This window comes from Neovison vison, chromosome 6, assembly GCF_020171115.1.
Source record: "Neovison vison isolate M4711 chromosome 6, ASM_NN_V1, whole genome shotgun sequence".
Lineage (NCBI taxonomy): Eukaryota > Metazoa > Chordata > Mammalia > Carnivora > Mustelidae > Neogale > Neogale vison.
In genome coordinates, this window is record NC_058096.1 from 186,736,409 (window position 1) to 186,754,962 (window position 18,554).

General features: G+C 38.3%; 1 protein-coding gene across 2 annotated transcripts in view; it reads left to right on the forward strand.

Moving 5' to 3' along the window:
* MDFIC2 (MyoD family inhibitor domain containing 2) overlaps window positions 1-18,554 on the forward strand; it is a 104,024-nt gene that overhangs the window by 75,971 nt on the left and 9,499 nt on the right. The gene's annotated exons all lie outside the window — the stretch shown is intronic.

An 18,554-nucleotide genomic window follows, 5' to 3' on the forward strand; every position in this document is an offset into this window, starting at 1 on the left:
GGCAGGCCCAGGTCTTATTTATCTGTGTCTATCTACCAGCACTTAGCCTATTGCCAAGTACTTTATAAAGAGCCTATAAATGTTTCCTAAATGAGTGAGTGAATCCCTAGTTGCTGCCTTATTTCCAAATCTTCTGTTAGGTGAGGTACCGTGTAGTCTTTACTTAAATAAATGCTGATTAACTCACATGGTTACCATACCCTTCCACTTAGAGATGGATTCAGAAATGGAGTGCTATGCTTCACACCACTTCGACATTGTTTTAAGTCCTGTCAATATCCATCAATAACCAACTTGGTAGTTGGTGAAGGAACAATGATTTGATGCCATGACTTTTAAGTCCACGGAGGCCACTACTCTCTCCAGTGACATCATCTGTCAAAACAGGGCTCATGGTGATGTTATCTCACAAGAGCCCCACCATAGATCCTGAATTGTTAGAAAGAAATAGTGTAGTACAAGGCACATGCATGGCTAGAGAGGGAGAAACTGAGTCAGAAGCAAGCAATAAGATTTTAAAAGACATAACTCTAAAGAACTTTTGTTCTTAACACTAAAGTATAGTTTCCCTCCATTGTTTCATCTTTGTGGATTTAAAAAAAAAAAAACACATCAAACCTCTTTGGATCCAGACAAGATACAAAATTTTCTTATGAGGGTGTATAAAGTTAGAATTAGAGATGCTTCTGGCATCCTTCGTACAGAGGAAAAGATTCTGAAGCAGGGAGAACATAAACAGTATACACTAACTCTTGACACACCATTGCTTTCTTAAACTAGAATAATAAAAATTTGCAAATGAACAAAAGAGTGGGAGGTAGATATCTGATTTACAATGTTTTTGAGATAAAGAACACTATAAAAAAAGATCAATGTGAATAATAAAGCATTGTTAACTGAGTCATGACATTTCTATTCTAGTGACAATTGAACAGCAGAACTGCAAATGAGCACCTTGTGCCACTTTCAAAGTGGGAAGAAGACATATAATTATAATTCTTACACTGACGAGAATTCGAGAAAATCTGGGGAAAAGTTTATTGAAAAACATATTGACATATCAGTATTATAAATTACTTTCTCTTATTAAACCCCCCCTAAAAATTCTTTTGTTGGCTAGCTCATCATGGCACAAAAGGTGTTTCATGAAAAGACATCCCTGTCTTAAAAATCCTTTTCTTACATTGGAAAATATCTACCATATATTTATTCTGTAACTTTCTCAACATGCAAGCTACATCAGAGAAACATATTTTCAAACAGTTGTAACCTCCATTGTCTTGAGCTCACATATCAACATTGTCATGTCACTTACCGAAAATCCTCACAGAAACCTTGTATTTAGTCAAAACTAATGAATCTGTTTTAACACCCTTTGTGAATGTAAAAGAAGATATAATATTATGTTTTCACTTAACATACATTTTCATCCATCTCCTTTCTTTGTTGGATGGTTCACGGGGGGAAAAAAAAAACTGCAAAAATTACAGGGACTTTATCAACGGTTAATAGAGAACCGAATGGAAGATGGCATTTTGCTGAGTGAACTTCCAAATGAATTTAAAAAAAAAAGAAAAAGTAAAAAAAAAAGAAGAAGAAGGGTGAATTTTCTCCTGACGTTTAACTCCGCTAAAGTCTCAGAGGGTAGACTCCCAAGTGTTGAAGGAAACTCTCTAACTGACCCCATTACTGCCTCTGGCACTCGGGAAGGCGAAGGGGCAGTTGTAAAGTCAGACAAAGAGTGAGCATTGTGGAAATTATAGTGGGGCATTAAATGTGTCCTCTGCAGGGTGCTTTCCTATCTTCAGGGAACACACTCATTAAGGGCTGCCAACAAGAAAACGAAGCGTTTTTCTTTATAAAGAAGTGCCACCTTTTATGGGACACCTGGAGCTCATCCAAAGAGCTTCCAGAATGGGTGGAAGAACGTAATGAAGCAAAATGGCTCAGCCACTGAGGTTTTCACATCAGCTACACCATGGAGTCATGGCTTCTTGGGAACTGGGGTTATTTAACTGTCATTATAATGTGCGTGGAAGACCCAGGAAGAATGCACTATGTCTGGTCCAGGTAATGTCCTTAGCTGACACTTGGAGTCAATCTGCAAAACGTCTGCTTACACACTTAGAGGAAAATATGTTTATAGTTCACTAAGCCAGTTTTATCCACACCCCATTATTTCTTTTCTGCCTATTAGTGATAAAGATAGACCCAGGGATTTGATTTCTACATTAACCTGGTGTTTTTAACAATGTCTGCTGTGATCAATAATGAAGATTAAGACATGCAGGAAATATATAGACCATACACATGACCTTCTTGTATATACCCACTGCAGAAAGCACATCAGTTTAGACTCAAGAAAGAAAGAAAACCACAAGAGTCAGTGGAGAAAAGGAGGGCACAAAAGTCAGACTAACTAAGAGCATTAGAGAAAGAGAACAATGAAAGAGGAACAAAGATTAGGTCTTAAAGAGTGATCATAAAAACAAATTCACCTATGAGGGGGGAAAAATGCCAAAGAGCCCCAAAGCAGCTCAGCATTGATTTGTATATGAATTAAGCTGAATGCGTGGAAGCTTGTGGTTGACATGGTTCTGTTTTGTGGTGCTCTTAAACTTGGCTAGGACACACTGAAAAAAGAAATTTCTTAGAATTAAGTTTTGGAGATGAACCTGGGGCAGGATACCAGCCTTTACAACTCATTATGACAAGGCTGGAGTACAAGAACTTGTCAACAGCCCTCATGTTTCTAGGGAAAGAGAACTTCAATCCTTCTGAATCAAGGTGCTACACTTAGTTTCCTTGAAATCTCAACAAACAATGTTTGCTTAGAAAGGGAAAGGGACTCCTTTCGATTCTAACTAAAACTCATTAATCATAAGTGGGGCCGAGTTATTGGACTCAAGTGTTTATATCCACAATTTGGACTTACCTCAGTGGATTTTAAGGAATCTGTGCAGAGACAGATGAAAGCAAGAGCTTGAGTGGACTGGGTTTGAGGCCTGGCTGTGTGACCTTGGGATCAAAGTCAGTTTCAGTTGCTTCATGACTCCAATAGGTGTACAGTGAATGAAAACTGAGCCCAAAGTCTTGCTTTCATATATTAACGTCCTGCTGCAAATAGACTAATAGAGACTCATGAGAATCACTAGGTGGTGATCACAGCAGGTGGCAGACATGACCCTAAGACACTCCAAGTTTTTCCCATCACTCTCTGTGATGGGAATTTACTTGAAATTAAAGTCCGCCCCTAACACAGACGAACAGAATCAGAAATCCTGAGAGTATAACAGCCATCACTGTTTTAAAGCGCACTCCAGGTGATTCCGATGAATGCTAAAGTTTAAGAATCATTGCCCTGGGGGCGCCTGGGTGGCTCAGGTCATGATTTCAGGCTCCTGGGATCAAGCCCCACGTCGGGCTCTCTGCTCTGCAGGGAGCCTGCTTCCTCCTCTCTGCCTGCTTCCTCCTCTCTGCCTGCCTCTCTGCCTATTTGTGATCTCTGTCTGTCAAATAAATAAATAAATAAAATATTAAAAAAAAAAAAAAAAAGAATCACTGCCCTGGTATTCTACAACAAGGTGTCAGTGAGCTCATGCCAACACCCTGTATAATCTGTTTACATATTCTAGTTGGACTCAACAAGCTAATCACCTATAAAGGTACTCGTCTCAAAGCAACCTTGACAATAGCATATGTATTTTCTTTAAAACATCAGCGGTATCTTCTGTCTTATGGAGCTCTCTTAGAGGAAAGAAAAAAACAACAACACTCTTCCAGTCTGGCACAATTACTGAATTGGACTCACCTGGTATATTTATACTTGTTTGTATCACCAAGGGACAACTTCAAACAAAGTATGGCTGGCTCATTTCAGGTTTAAATATTCCATTAGCTAAGTAGTAAGTAAGTTCATGTAACCCAGGAGGCCCTATGGTTCCATTTTAAGTATTATTCCTTTAGAATTTCTGTTACTGTTTTCAACTTCTTGAGCTTCTGCAAATGTATTTGGCATTCAGTTAAAGTGAGATTAATCCGAAGCAGATGCAGCAGAAGTAGGGAGCTGCTTTGTTGAAAGCCTGGCCATCCGAAGTACTAAATTACAAGCACGCAGACACAAACAAATCCATAAATATCAATTATTTAAAATGCAGTTTTATATAACTCATTTGACAAAAATACAAATGCCAATGAGCTCTTAACAATGAACTACAATGACTAGTTTTACCTTTATGGCAACATAAAAGTATTTCAGAAACTGAATACCTGGGAATTTCAGAGTCCCCAATTCCAGTTGCCAAGAATTCCAATTTTACCCAACCTCTGAGACTCTATTGCTAGGACTGTACTCCTACCTTAGATCTTAAATTTCCAGAGTCAAAAAGAACCAGCAGAACATCTTTGTCCTGTCAGCTTGAAGGGGAGCATGTGGAATGTAAAAGCACCTAGAGAAACCTAAAGCATAAAGGGTGGGTGTGGTTAATATTGTTATTTCCTAAACTGGGTAGAGCCAGAGCACCTACCTACTAGATCAACAGGATATCAGCCAGGCGCAAGAGTGTTGTTGTGGTTGCTGTTGTTTCTATGACAACCTAATTGCTAGAGCCTCTTGAAGGGGCAATCAGGTGATTAATCCACCCAACTGATAGGATGAGAACCAACCTTCATCTTCGAATTGAGCCATGACCTGTAAACATGGAAGGTGGCCTTAACAATGATAGCTTGACATAATCATATGCATCAGAGTCCCAGGAAGTAGGACAATAGCTAAACTGTCTTATTTCCCATAATGCACAATCTCCTTTTCCCCCCTTTATTTGAACCTTGGCTTCACTGGGGAATTCTGACCAGACATTAGCTATTAAGCAGAATTACACTGGCACAAAAATCAGGTTACAGATGGCTTAGAAGTTTTGCCTGTGGGCAATCTACCTGTTGACCAGGGTTGCTTGTGGGCAGTCTCCGTTAAAGACACCATAGTCCCCGAAGGCACAATTAGGTCTCACTCACTTTTGCATCCCCTGCATACACCACAGTTGTTAAGAGGAAAAATGATAGTTGCCAAAAACCTAAATTCAAATTCTTACTCTGATCTTTGCTAGCTTAGGAATGCAACAGTGAATAAAGCACAACCCCCTTCCTCACTAGGAAAGCTGAACTTGTAATAACTTCTTCATTGGGTTATTGTGAGGATTAAATGAGAATCCATTCAAAGCTTCTCATAGTGTGAAGCGAGTGTTAACTATCATTACTTTTATTATTATAGCAGGTGCTAAATGAATGAATGAAGGGATGAATTGGTGTGCGGGAAATGAAACTGACTGACATCTACAGTTAATTCCACATCTAAAATTCTATAATTCTATTTAGTTTTCAGAGAGCTCCATCTCTGAAAACTTTTTATCTGAAAATATTTGCACCCACGTTGGTTATTATCGTGCCCGATTCGGATGCAGTGTAATATATGGAAGTGCACAGGACTAGAAGAAGCCAGAGAACCATATAAAAGCATTCAGTCACCTGCCATTTTTGTAAGCTGACACACAACCTACATTCATTTGACTTCTATGCCAAGCACTGGGCTAGGCTCAGGGACACCAAGGTAGGAAAGATGCACTTAACACAGAATGGTATGGAAGCACAGAAACGACCTTCTTCTTCACAGGTTAGGGAAGGCTGAGACGTCTGTGAGGGCAGAAATGGGTTTCATTCATTTTTGTATTCCCAGGACCTGGAAGGATTTCCAGGTACAGTAGCAACTGACAAATAGTTGTTAAATAAAGCACCGTTTCCTCTGAGTCTTGAGTGATGATCTGGAGTTCATTCCTTCATTCTCTCTTCCTCCTTTCTTTGTGAAAATATTTTAGAAATTCACTTAAGAATAAAAAATATACAATACTTGCCTTCATCATTCCTTTTGTTAAAAAAGGAAGTACCTCTAGCACTTTCCAAAAAAGAAAATTACCAGTGTCTACTACACTGACCAGTCTAGCCACTAAAGCTTCCCTTCAACTATCTTTGTTCCTAATCCACATCATGATGTTAGCACGTTTTGGCACTCATTTTAAAGATCCTCATTTTTAATTTGTCATTTATAAAGGGACTATCTCTTCAATGAAGCAATATATCCTTCTAAGCTCCAGGACAGCCCTTTGCACGGAAATGCTCATTTAAGAAAACCTGAGATTGAGAAAATTGGAAAATTCATGCTCAGTTGGAAAATTCAGCAAACTCTTCTGTGAGTGGAGTTTTTACTGTAGCATCTTTCTTACATGTAATTTCGAGGTTACTCCCACAATCAAGAATAAAAATTAATCATGCAAAGGTTTCCTTACTTTACACCCAGATACCATCCTAAAAAAGAGACCCAAGACTTCCACACCCTTCCTGGTTTCTGGCTTTGTATCCTCCAATGAAACTTGGTTTTGAATGCTGAAGCTCTCCCCAACAGTATCCTTGTAATTCCTAGGGAAGATCTGTCACCTTTCCTCGCCTTTGAGAGTTTTCCTCTCAAAACTTAAGTTCCTGATTTTGTTTTTGCTGTCTCACAAAGTGAAAATAGGATTCCAAATAGTTTTTTCAAGAAAGTTTTCATTGCTTTTAACTGGGGTAGGACATTTTTCTTCTGAGACTGCATGATGAGAATGACTTATTGGACTTCTGCACAGAAAAGTCTAGTGGATTAAGGATAAAATGATCAAGGCATAATTTTATTCCCTCAAAATTGAGAAAATATTGTGTGGCTGTTTTCTGGCACTTCGTTTTGTGCAAGAAGGATTAGGGGACAAACTCAGGACAGTTTTTTCCTACTGTTTTGCTTGTCTGCATGTTTGAAAAAAGATCTTTATTTTTGTAATTCAAAATATTTTCTAGGATTGTGAGTCTCTTTTTCCTAAATTTTAAGCAGTGAGGTACACATTCAAAAATTGTCTCTACTTAGAACATATACTTCAGGATTATCTTTTGAACAAAGCTTACGTTTAAATTGCTTTGGTTTCTTCTTTGGAAAACTTACTTATTAGGTGACAGCAGCATGCTTTGATCCATGTACCGAGTGCCATTTTTGCTATCATAGCTTGAATCCTGTCTTTTTTACCTTTGTACCATGGGGAAGTTGTTCATATTTGTGCAACACATTACTACTGCTATTTTCTGCCGTGTCAATTCAGTGTTTTGCTGCTCCTAAGGCAGATTTTAATTCTCTAAGTACAATTTTGACTTTTTCAGAATCTTTAATTTCACCATGTCCCTTTGGATCTTTCCTGTAGGCTTTTTATCTCAATTTGCTTCTTGAGATTATCTTCTCCTTTCTTCATAGAGCTCTTCGTGTAACCTAATGAGAACCCTGAACAGTTTTTGAAAGTCTTCTTCTGTTTCTTGTCACAAACCCTACTTGGGTTGGTTAGAGCGATGAAGAGTTAGAACTCTCGGCTCAGGTCACAAAGCACACCTCATCAAAAGCCATGGCAACTCAGTTTTTGGGTTCCTGAGCCAGGAACAGGGAAATCAAGACTGCTCATTTCCTTCTCAGCATAAGTGCCAGACTGATTGAATTCTTCCGTTCAATTCTAATGGGTTGATGTGTAGAGTAAATCTCTCCAGGTCAATATAACATGTATTCTGCGGATGGGAGCATTTTTCTTTTTCTCTATTGTTAAGTATTTTAGAAGGAAGCTAGCAGAAGGTATATCAAGTCTTGCTAAAAAGATATCTTACACTGTAAACTTTGATTACAATGACTATTCAGCCTCTGGAAATGATTTTCAAACCTATCATTATTAATAAATGGAATAATTGGACACTTTTTCTAAAGGATACTTTTTTTCCCCTTCAAATGGCCCAAACACTTCATAGAATTGTCCTGTTATTTTTAAGACCTGAAATCTTAACCTAACTTTGTGCTAGCTTGTTTTAACACTCTCAAATATATTCAGAATAGTCTACCTTAACATGCGTGAATGTTGAATATTTTATGCTTGGACAAAGAGCAAACTGTAGGTCTTTCGCCAAGCACAGTCAATGCACTTGAGTATGGGTTACCAAAAACGCTGGAGATTTTTTTTTTTTTCTATTTATTGTTATAGCTCAAATCCTTGTGTCTCTGGTAGGCTTTAAGTGACATAAATATGCATTTCCATCTGCACATCCTTGTCAGGAATAGTTCTGCTGGGAGGTGTTATGCCACCCAAGTACTTCCAGAATAGAGTCTGTTAATCCTGTTACCACTATAGAAACTCAGAGGAAAAGTCTACTCAGGCCACTACTGCAGCTGCTGTGGCTGTAAATGTTCCAGCAACCACACCCTGGGTACCAAAAGGAAGAATAAGAAAATTGATTTTCCTTCAGGTGGAGGGGGACAGAGAGAGAGCTGACCTTAGTCTATTACTTAGACCAGTGACCTCCAAAGTTTTTATTGTAAACTTTTATTAGTAAAAAAAAAAGGGGAGGGATAGCAAGCCCATTACACACACACACACACACACACACACGTGTGCACGTATGTGTATGCTTGCTTGTGTGCATACGTGTAGATATACACGCATGTAGATGCGCACACAATGGACACATATGCTGCCATATTAACTGCTATATACATTATAAAATATGCAAAAATAGCTACTATACTGGGATTTTTAAAAAAAATTAATGTAAATAGATGTTCTAGCCCCATTGGATAGTTTTGTAAATCTGCTAGGTCTATATATGCCACTTTGGAGACCACAGAGTCAACTTCTACCATGTGGTTCCAACAGGAAAATAAATCTTAACCCCTCCATTAGATTCAGAGATTCCATAATACATTGGGCAAACGCTGTGGGCAAAAAGGGGTTGTGAATAAACAGGTCATTTGTTTCTCCTGGTTACTTCTTGCCCTTCCTTCCAGTGGGGCTTGATTTCTGACCCCCCCCCCCCAGGATCTCTGTGTGGAACACGTCTATATTCTCCATTTATCCAGGTGTATCACTGATGGATACTAACTGCTCAAGGTCTCGAAGTAAACAGGGAGCCTCCAAAGTCTGTCACCTGATATGTCACCTCAGAGACCTTGTGACACAAAGGCAAGAACGAGCTAAATGATCCAAATTCAATTGCCAATCATCCAATAAACTTTGTTCAACAAGAGTTCTTGATCTACTACCCACTCTGAATAATGCAGGAGATCTCAGCATTACCCATGAATTTAGTTGTGGAAAGAAGTTTCCTCAGAAAGGCAGTGCATATGGAAACAAAACAAAACAAAACCTTCTACCTCTCATGATAGTGAAAGACTCTTTTTGGATTTAGAAAATTTGGAAACTTGACTCAATGTTCTTTTCGAACTGATAAAAATAAATTATTTATTGGTAAAATCTAGAATTGGCCTGAGAACAGCAAACTTCTTCCAATTACTGTTGGTATAAGTATATATAAATTGACATGATCTTTCTGGAAGGCAATAATTAGTACAATATAGTCAGACCTTTAGAAATCTGGCCATTAATGCAATAAGTCATTTTGCATTAATTCAACCAATATAAACAAATAGATATACAAAAAGACTCATGAAGGTAATGCTTAAGTGTATTCAAGTAGCAAAAAAGGGAAACAATCTATTTTTTTAATTAAATGGGGAAATTGTTAAGTACTTTATGATACAACATGCAAGAAATGTTATGCATTCTTTGACCCCTTATTCATTAAGTACCAACTATGTCCCAAGTCGTCTTCTAGGATATAACAATTAATTAATACAGACAAAACTCTCATATTTCAGTCAAGGATAGAAGATACTTGAACTCCACAAGTGAACCAACAAACACATAAACAAAACATTTTCAGAATACTGGAAAGCACTATGAGGACAATGAGACACGGAACTGGCTGGTGGTGAGAGCCTGGGACTACTTTCTATATGGATTTCTCAGCTTCAGCACTACTGACATTTGAAACCATAGTCTTTACATTTTATTTGGGCAGGGGCAGGGAGAAGGAGTTCTTGTGCCTTGAAGTATGTTTAGCAGTATCGCCTGGGGTACTCACCCAGTACTCACTAGTACTACTACTAGATGCACTCACCCCTGTCAGGACAATAAAACATGTCTCTAGCCATTGCCAAAATCTGCCCTCATTGAGAAATATTGCTTTATATTTAGTGTAAGTGAAGACCTCTCCCAAGAAGTGACACATGAATTGAGACCTGAGGATGTTTTTAAATAATCTTTAGGATAGAGAGAAATGCTCCTGATATAATGGTAGCATATATAATATATTCGACAAAATCCCGATACTGTTTTTCTTGTTAAATGTCTAGAGGACAATATAGCATCGTGGCTACAAGCATGGACTTGGAGCCAGATGGCTAAATTAAAAATCACAGTTTCATCTCTTAGTAGTTGTGTGACCTTGAGTAAGTTACTTCACATCACTGCGCTTAAGTGTCCCCATCCAAAAAATGGGCATGGCACCAGTAGTAACTACCACCGACCTGCTGGGAGTATTAAATGAGTTCTTTTATGCAAAAGTCCTAAAAGAGTGAGTGACACATCTTGGAAGCACTGTATATAATATATATAATATACCAAATTGAATGACACATCTTGCAAGTAGTAGACATGTGATATATATAATTTATTAAAATTAGAACATATATATTCTATTCTAATTTTAATATCTGTAATATAGACATATTCCAGCTCTGACATATATAAAGATATATATACACCAAATATTTCCATTGTCTTTTTGTGAAACAAATACAATAATGTGTTAATAGTGGTAGAACTATAGGGGATTTTATTTTCTTTGTGCCTTTTTACATTCTTCACAGTTTTACAGATATCAATGCAAATGTTGCCTTCAAATCAAAATAAAAATTAATATGTATTTTAGCACAAAAGAGAATTTTTAGACTTTCATCAGGATTAACTGGCATATCGAAGTGGGGGAGGAAGACCGATGGTAGATGTGCTCAGAAAACCTGTCCCAGGGAAAATGAGTCAATTGTCAACTGAAAGCTGAGACACCCCACATTCAATCTGTCAGTCAGTTCATCAGTCATCTGAAATTTATTTAACACTTGCTTTCTGCCAGACACTGTGCTAGGTGCCGGGAAATCAAGGATGAATGGAGCATGCATTTCCTCTAGGAGCTCACAACAGGAAGGGGAAGAGAAATACATCCGCAATTAACCACAGTACAAAAAAAAAAAATGGATCTCAACCCAGACCTCTGGGGACTCCCAAGGAGAACAATTAATTTCAGTTGGAGTCAGGGTCATTGCAGAAAGCTTCATATAGAGGATGACACTTGCTTTGGACTCTGAGGGGTATGGAAAAAGCAGTCATTTGTTGGAGTTCTGGTTTTTAGCACACGTGCCCAGTGCCTCCCTTAATCAATGACTAGTGAGGTCAATTACCCTTGGAGAGAGAAACATCAGAAGGGATACAGGAGTTGTATTTCAGAAAAGTATTTTGATCTCCTATCAGAGTGCCTGGTGTCAGAAAGCGATTTGCGGACATGAAGTTTGACAGTCACAGGAATTAGAAGACCTAAGTGCAAGTACCAGATTTGCCCCTTACCAGCAGGGTAATCTTGGGCAAACCACTAAAATCTCTGACCTTCCATCCATTTCCTCATTCATATAATAGTGATAATAATACTTTGCAAAACTGTTGTGAGCCTCAAATGAGATAATGCAAGAAAGAGACTTTAAGTGGCATTCGCTTCGTTGGGATGAATAAATTGTGATGGTTTTAACATAACAGAGACTATTTTGAATAATTATAGCTTAATTTTTAACATTTATATTTAAATACTGACAATAAAAAAGCAACCGTATATGTAATACCAATTAGGCATGAGTTTATAGCCTGATTGGCTTCGCTGAGTTTTTTAAAGCCCTACACGTATTACTAACCCAAGTGCATCAAGCTATAAAAACCACTAACCAATTTGTTTTTTCCTGAGATAACATCATCTTTATTTCTTGAGACACTTTTTACAAACATTAAACTGAAGGTAACTGCATACAAATGAATGGGAGACTCATAATTGCAAACTGCTCCCGTGTCCGAAGATCCAGCCACCTCCTAGGACAGAATTTTTCCTTGTTACAAGCTTAGGATCTAGCTATAAAAGTATATCACTTAGCCTGCGTCTGTCTACCGGTGCCGAGTGTACCACAGGGGAATAGAAAACAGATAATGACCTAGAAGCATTAGGCCAAAAACCCCACTTAGGTCCCAGAAGGTTGAAAATGCTTTGCAGGGTGTGGAGGAAGCTTGGCAAAGGGGACTGTGTTCAACCTTTCTCGGTTCTTTTCCCCTCTTTAATCCTTTTCACCTTGAACGCTCACTGCTATTGTATTGGGACAAATAGTATTCTTTTGCTTTTTCTCTCTTTAAAAAAAAAAAAAAAAAAGATTTACTAATGCTGATTGAAAAGGCTTAATGTCCCCTTGTCATGGCCCTAGATAAACATTTCATCTAATGCTTTTTGAGGCAGGGTTTTAGTTAAAGCACCACAGAAGACAAAACAATGATGTATAAAACTACTGCTTTAACTTGAAAGTCTTTAAAGGACATCTTCTCACCAGGGCTGGCATTTAGGAAAAAAGTGTCTAATATCTGTACCTCATTGATTCCACTCCCTTCCAAAAAAGAGGTTTAATAAACCCAAGATTTTATTTTGTCCTATCTCATAGAGGATAGCAATGAAACATGCCATCAATAACTTATTTCCATTCCTTTGAAAAGGTGAGAAGACTTTCATCCCTTAGTTTGAACAAATTATCCCCCACTTGGTTTCCAAAAAAGAAGATGTGTTTTGTGGTTTGGGTTGTTTTTTTGTTTTTGTTTTTGTTTTTTTAAATGCAGCTTCTTAAAGTACCGGTCACCTTTCAATATGCATCTGTCAGTACTGAGAAATCCTCATCCTCCTAATTTTGTTCTGTCTCTAGCCATACGTATCAGCTTCCAAAATTGTCCTCAATATAAGCATAGTAGTTCTCTATACCTCTAGAAACTGTGATTCTAGCTCTTTCTCATAATTTCCAGCAATTTCTGTCATATCGAATGCTCTTCAATTTTGTGTTCTTACCTACCAAGCTATGGAGAATACAACCCATATCTTAGAGTATTAACAACAAAAATTACTCAACATTTGTTTGAACTTTATAAACTCTACATACAAAGGAAAAAAAAACACCTTTTTTTTTTCTTCTTCAGTGTTACTTCAATTAACTACATTTACTAACCATAATTATTTGTTGATGGTTTGGTAGCTTATATCTTGAAATGTCATCTGTCTGCTTCAATCTGATTTCAACCCCAGGTAATTACAATACAAAATTCTAAGCTAGAGGATAGTTTAAATCCAGGGAAAAATATAATTTATCATGATAGCTTTAGAAATGGCCCATACTTTTGAAATATACACTGACTTTAAACATTATGGTCCAGAATTTAAATCACCCTTTTTTTTTTATTTTTTTTTTAAGATTTTAATTTATTTGAGAGAGGGAGAGAGCACAGAGAGAGAGGGAGTGGGAGAAGCAGACTCCCCGCTGAGCAGAGAGCCCAATATGGGTCTCACACCCAGGACCCTGAGATCATGATCTGAGCCAAAGGTAGATGCTTAACCAACTGAGCCACCCAGGTGCCCCCAAATAACCCTGTTTTAAAGACTTATCTGACAATGTTTGTGTAGGCTTCTAGAGTTTATTACTTAAAAGAAAAACTTAACACTTTTTTCTATTTCTATTCTTTTTTCTATTTTCTATTTTCTTATTTCTTTTTTTTTTTTATTTTTCTAGTTCTATTGAATCCATGGATTCAGTAGAATACATAGATTAATTCAGAACAAGAGAATGGGAAAATAGTCTGGTAATAATGAGCTATTAACATTTGGTGTGTGCATATGTGTGTGTGTGTGTTTTGTTTTGATTTTTTAATGAGTAATATGATGAGAAGACTATTACTCAAAACATCGCTCCGATTCCAGCGTACACGATGTCTTGGAGAGGGTTGTCACCATAGCTGAGACCAATGGTGACAGTAATAATACAGATTGAAGAACCAAGAGGATTTATCTTGAGTGGTACTGATAGGAATGAGAAATCTGAGATGCATTTGTAAGATATTTAAGAGAAAAAATGAAAAAGAACTGGTAAATTTTGGGATGAAAGATGAGGCAATTCAAAGAATAATTTGAAGCACTGGGAATTTGTTAAAAATGACAATACAATGAAAAGAAATTGAATTGTGGGTTCTCCAGGGATATCTCCCACCCAGTTCGGGGAGAAGAGTAAGGCCTTAGGAGAAAGAGATATGCTAATTGTAATGGCCGTAAAATGTCCCAATAGTCAGTTACAAGGGTGTGACTATAGTTTGTGCTGACTATGGGCCTCTTGAAGACCGAGACTCTTTGCTATTCTTCTCTGAATTTCCCAGAACCCAGTACGGGGCCAGACACATAGTCTAACCCTCAGTAAACGTGGCCCAGCTGGCTGATGAACTGCACAGTTTTGGGGACCAGCTTTACAAAGAAAAATAGTTAAATTGGGAGTGTGGACAAATATGACCTTGGAGGGTAGGGCACAAAGAGAGGAACTAAGAGGACAGAGAGAGGAATAAAGGGAATAAACATGTTGAAGGAACTGGAAGGAAAAAAAGAAACCAAAAACAGAGACTGTGCAGGTGGGGGAATTAAACTGAGAGAGAAAGAGGAAGGGAAGGGAAGGGAAGGGCACAGGGAGGGGAGGGGAGAGGTAATGGGGATGGGAGAGAAAAGCAAGAATAGCATGGGAGGAGAGGAGCCTGGGAAGAAAAGATGCTACTTATTCACAATTAGAATGCATATGTATAAATATATATATTTATATATACACTCAAATAGAGAATGCATGGATGCAAAAATTATAAAGTCACATTTAGTGAGCAAAAATGAAAATCATTAAAATGTTTCCTTAATAACATAAAGTAAATAAATTAATAGCTCCTGTCATATTGATTCATCCATTGCATGTGGGCACTCAATAAATGTTAATTGAATTAAATTAATAACATTTGCTCAATGGCAATAAAAAATTAATTAACTGCCTGTCTTTTCTGTTACTTAAGTTTATGCCCATTGGTTCTGCAATTACTTCTAACCCAAACATGAATTTTCTATTTCACTGACTTAAGATACACTTAAATTTTTTTCCCTTAGAAATAGAGTTGAGCTTCTAATTTTTGTCCTAATTTGGGTGTTTTTTTTTTCTGTTAAAAAATTATTTTCTCTAAGTTAATGTCAAGAACTATGTATAACATCCCAAATATAGTTTCACGAGTTCCTTATTTAATTCCAAAATCGGGTTTTTTTCTGCAGGAGATGTGATACCACTTTTTATATGTTTCTCCTTTTAGCCTATGCTACTTTATAATACTTGGGATGCAATGTCAAATAACACAGCAAGAGAGGAATCTGGGGAAATTTATTGTTAGCTTTCCATCTATAAAAGATGGAAGATGTCAGTAACATTCACCCAAAAATTGTGACTCACTTCAGATGTCAGAATTCTGGGTTGAACAGACTGGGGTCTGAAATGTGTGTATGTCAGATGATTTTCTAATGAGCAACAGATAGTTCCCGCTGGGGAATGAAAAAAAAAATAAAAATATAAACAGAGATAGAGAATTAAAATAACTTTATGAATGGCAGTTTAACTTCGCCACAAAATTCTCTCAGTACAAACCCAGTGGCTCCAAATGGTTGCTTAATGTAGCACACCACTTAGATTCAAAATGCTATACTTAAAATTGTCGCAAAATTAAAAAGAGAATCATATACCACTTGGCTGTATACAGTACTCTCCGCATGTTCTTACATTCCAGTAACCTCTATCCAACATTTTTTTTGTTACTGAATTACTTTGTGCAAAAGCAATTTAAATTACATGCAGCCTGACTACGTGTGATAATTTGAACTGATTGTTAATTAATTCCGTAAGTAAACAGCTGCCGCAATCTCTATACTCATCAAGGTTTCGTTATCTACCAGCTCTTTCTGAGCTGCTCTTTAATGTACAGTGTACAGCAGCTGTAACCAAAGATGCAGAATTCCCTGAGCGTGCAAGAAGGTAGTCTTGCTTTGCAGAGCTCAGGGAGAGAGGCAACGGGAACGCTAAGTAACCTGCAAGGCTAGATTTTGGGTGGGTGACGCGTGGCGTATGGGATTTCGGGCTCAGAGGGGTTTGCTGATGGGCGGTCTCTGCAGCTAGGAAGCAGAGATAAAAGCGAAGGACAAATCAGATGATGCTGCATGAGACAAGGATGAGAGCTGAGCTTTGGGAATACACGAGGCCTGGATGCAAATCTTAGTCCTGCCGTTTGCTAATGAGGACTACTGGGACAACTTATCTAAATAAACTATCTAAGCTTTGGTTACACTCCCTCATCTGTGTGCAGGGGACACCAGCCACTCCCCTCTGTTCAGGGAAGTTGACAATATCTGCCTCCTGGAGTCTTTGCGATGCTTCGGGTAAATAAGATTTGTAAGCGCTAGCAATCTCCGGAGCTGATACGAAAGGCACGCCATGGAGAATGTGGGTGTGTGTATAAAGCAGTGGTTTGGATTTCCACCTAGGTGACTTTGCCCCGGAGGGGAAATTTGGCAATATCTGCACACAGTTTTGTTTGCCACAGCCTAGGACAACGGGTGCTACTGGCATCTAGTAGGTATAGAACACAAGATGCTGTTAGACATCCTACGATCTCCCCATGACAAAAAATGATCTGTCTCCAAACATCAGTACAGCATAATGAACATTTATCTGTAATATTAGCTGATTGCCCAGCACTTTGATATCCCCCCAAAATAAACTATTATTTTGATATCATTATCATTGCAACATTAATTTGCTGAATCTCTCTGGGGTTAGAGGAAGTCTAGAGTTTCCCAATCGGTTGAGCTAATTCCATCTATTCACGATTACGTTAATTGCTATTAATAAGTGATCAATGTTTTCATGATCCGTAACTTCTACCAGTCCAGTTTAAAATGAATCAAACCACAACCAAGAGATTTAAAGCCAGCAACAAAAGGGCTAGGGAATAAAAAGCAAACCTGGTTGAAAGCCAAGGCTGTTTGGAGGCTGAGAGAGAAACAAGACAATGGCGTGGGCTGAACAAACGGACAGCTCCCGTGCCTTGCAGGAACCTTTGAAGGTTCACATAGGGAGCTTCAGAAATCCCCCAGGGGCTGTGAGCTAATCTGCCAAGGGGTGGGAGGGCTTGCCTGAGCTTGAAAAAATTCTCAAGTTTTAAAAGATTTCCCAGGTTATTTTACTCTTTAGACAAGTCTCTGGGAACCACTGACTGAGGAGGCAGGACCCAGTAGAGATTTCCATCTGCCTGAAACAAAGCAACTTTGGAAAAGGTGAATGGATGCTGGAAGAATGTACCCTTGCACTGAGTCGTTGTAAGCATGGCAAAAGCCAGGTTGGGGAGTTGTATTATTTACTCCAGTCACTCCATGAGCATTATTGGATCAAACAGGCATTGGGCTAGCCACAAGAATGCAAGGCTCCGGAATGCATCTTCACCATCTCCCAGGAGGGCCACCAAATAACCCGGACTGCTGTTGGTTTAGGGCTTAATGTGTCCCCAGGAACCAGCTGGTCTGCATGTTTGAGAGTATCTTCTATTACCTCTTCTCTTGATCTTAGGATTCTGGGCAATGGGTATATAGGTAAGTTACGACCCAGACTGGTTATGACCCAGACTCCAACATAATTTCATCTTCCATAGCTCTGTCATACACTCTACAATACTGTGATTTAGCTATTTCTTTGCTAACTCCTTTGATGCTTGTGGAAGTTGGGGACCATGCTGGTCCTACGTGCCACTATATCCACCATGCCCAGCCCAGTGTTTCTTATATAACAGACCCATATATGATTATGGAAGAATGAATGAATGAATGAATAGATGGATGGATGAATGAATGAATGAATATGGGAGCTCTGAAATACATGAAACACCTAGGCCTTCTTGGTCTTTTCTATGCCTCTCCCAACCAGAATCTCAAGGGTCAAGGATTTTGCGAAAGGTTCCCTTCCAGGTGGTTATATGGAAATAAAATAGACTCCAAAAAGCACACCCTCAAAAGCCATATGAACACTCACCTGAATAGGAACATAATAAATGCTAAAGCAGGGGAAGGGATGGCAACTGAGAGTCTCGGAGGGTAGAAACAGGTATGAGCGGATAGATGGTTCATTTATAACCACTTGTCTTATACAGAGGAGGAAACTGAGGTTTGTAGAACCAAAGAAATAAAAACCATTTGCTCGCGATCACATACATTATTGAGCAGCACTGTCCATCCGACATTTAAGTTCCTTTTACTGCTTCTGGGATCCAGAAAACACTTGGACCAAAAGCTGACAACAAACTATGAACTTTTGTTGATCCAAGTGAATGAATTCTTTGATTCTCTCCACCCATCACTTAAAACAACAACAACAACAACAACAAACAACACAGTGGAAATAAGTGTTACAAATGTCTGTGATAGGGAAACTTGTACTG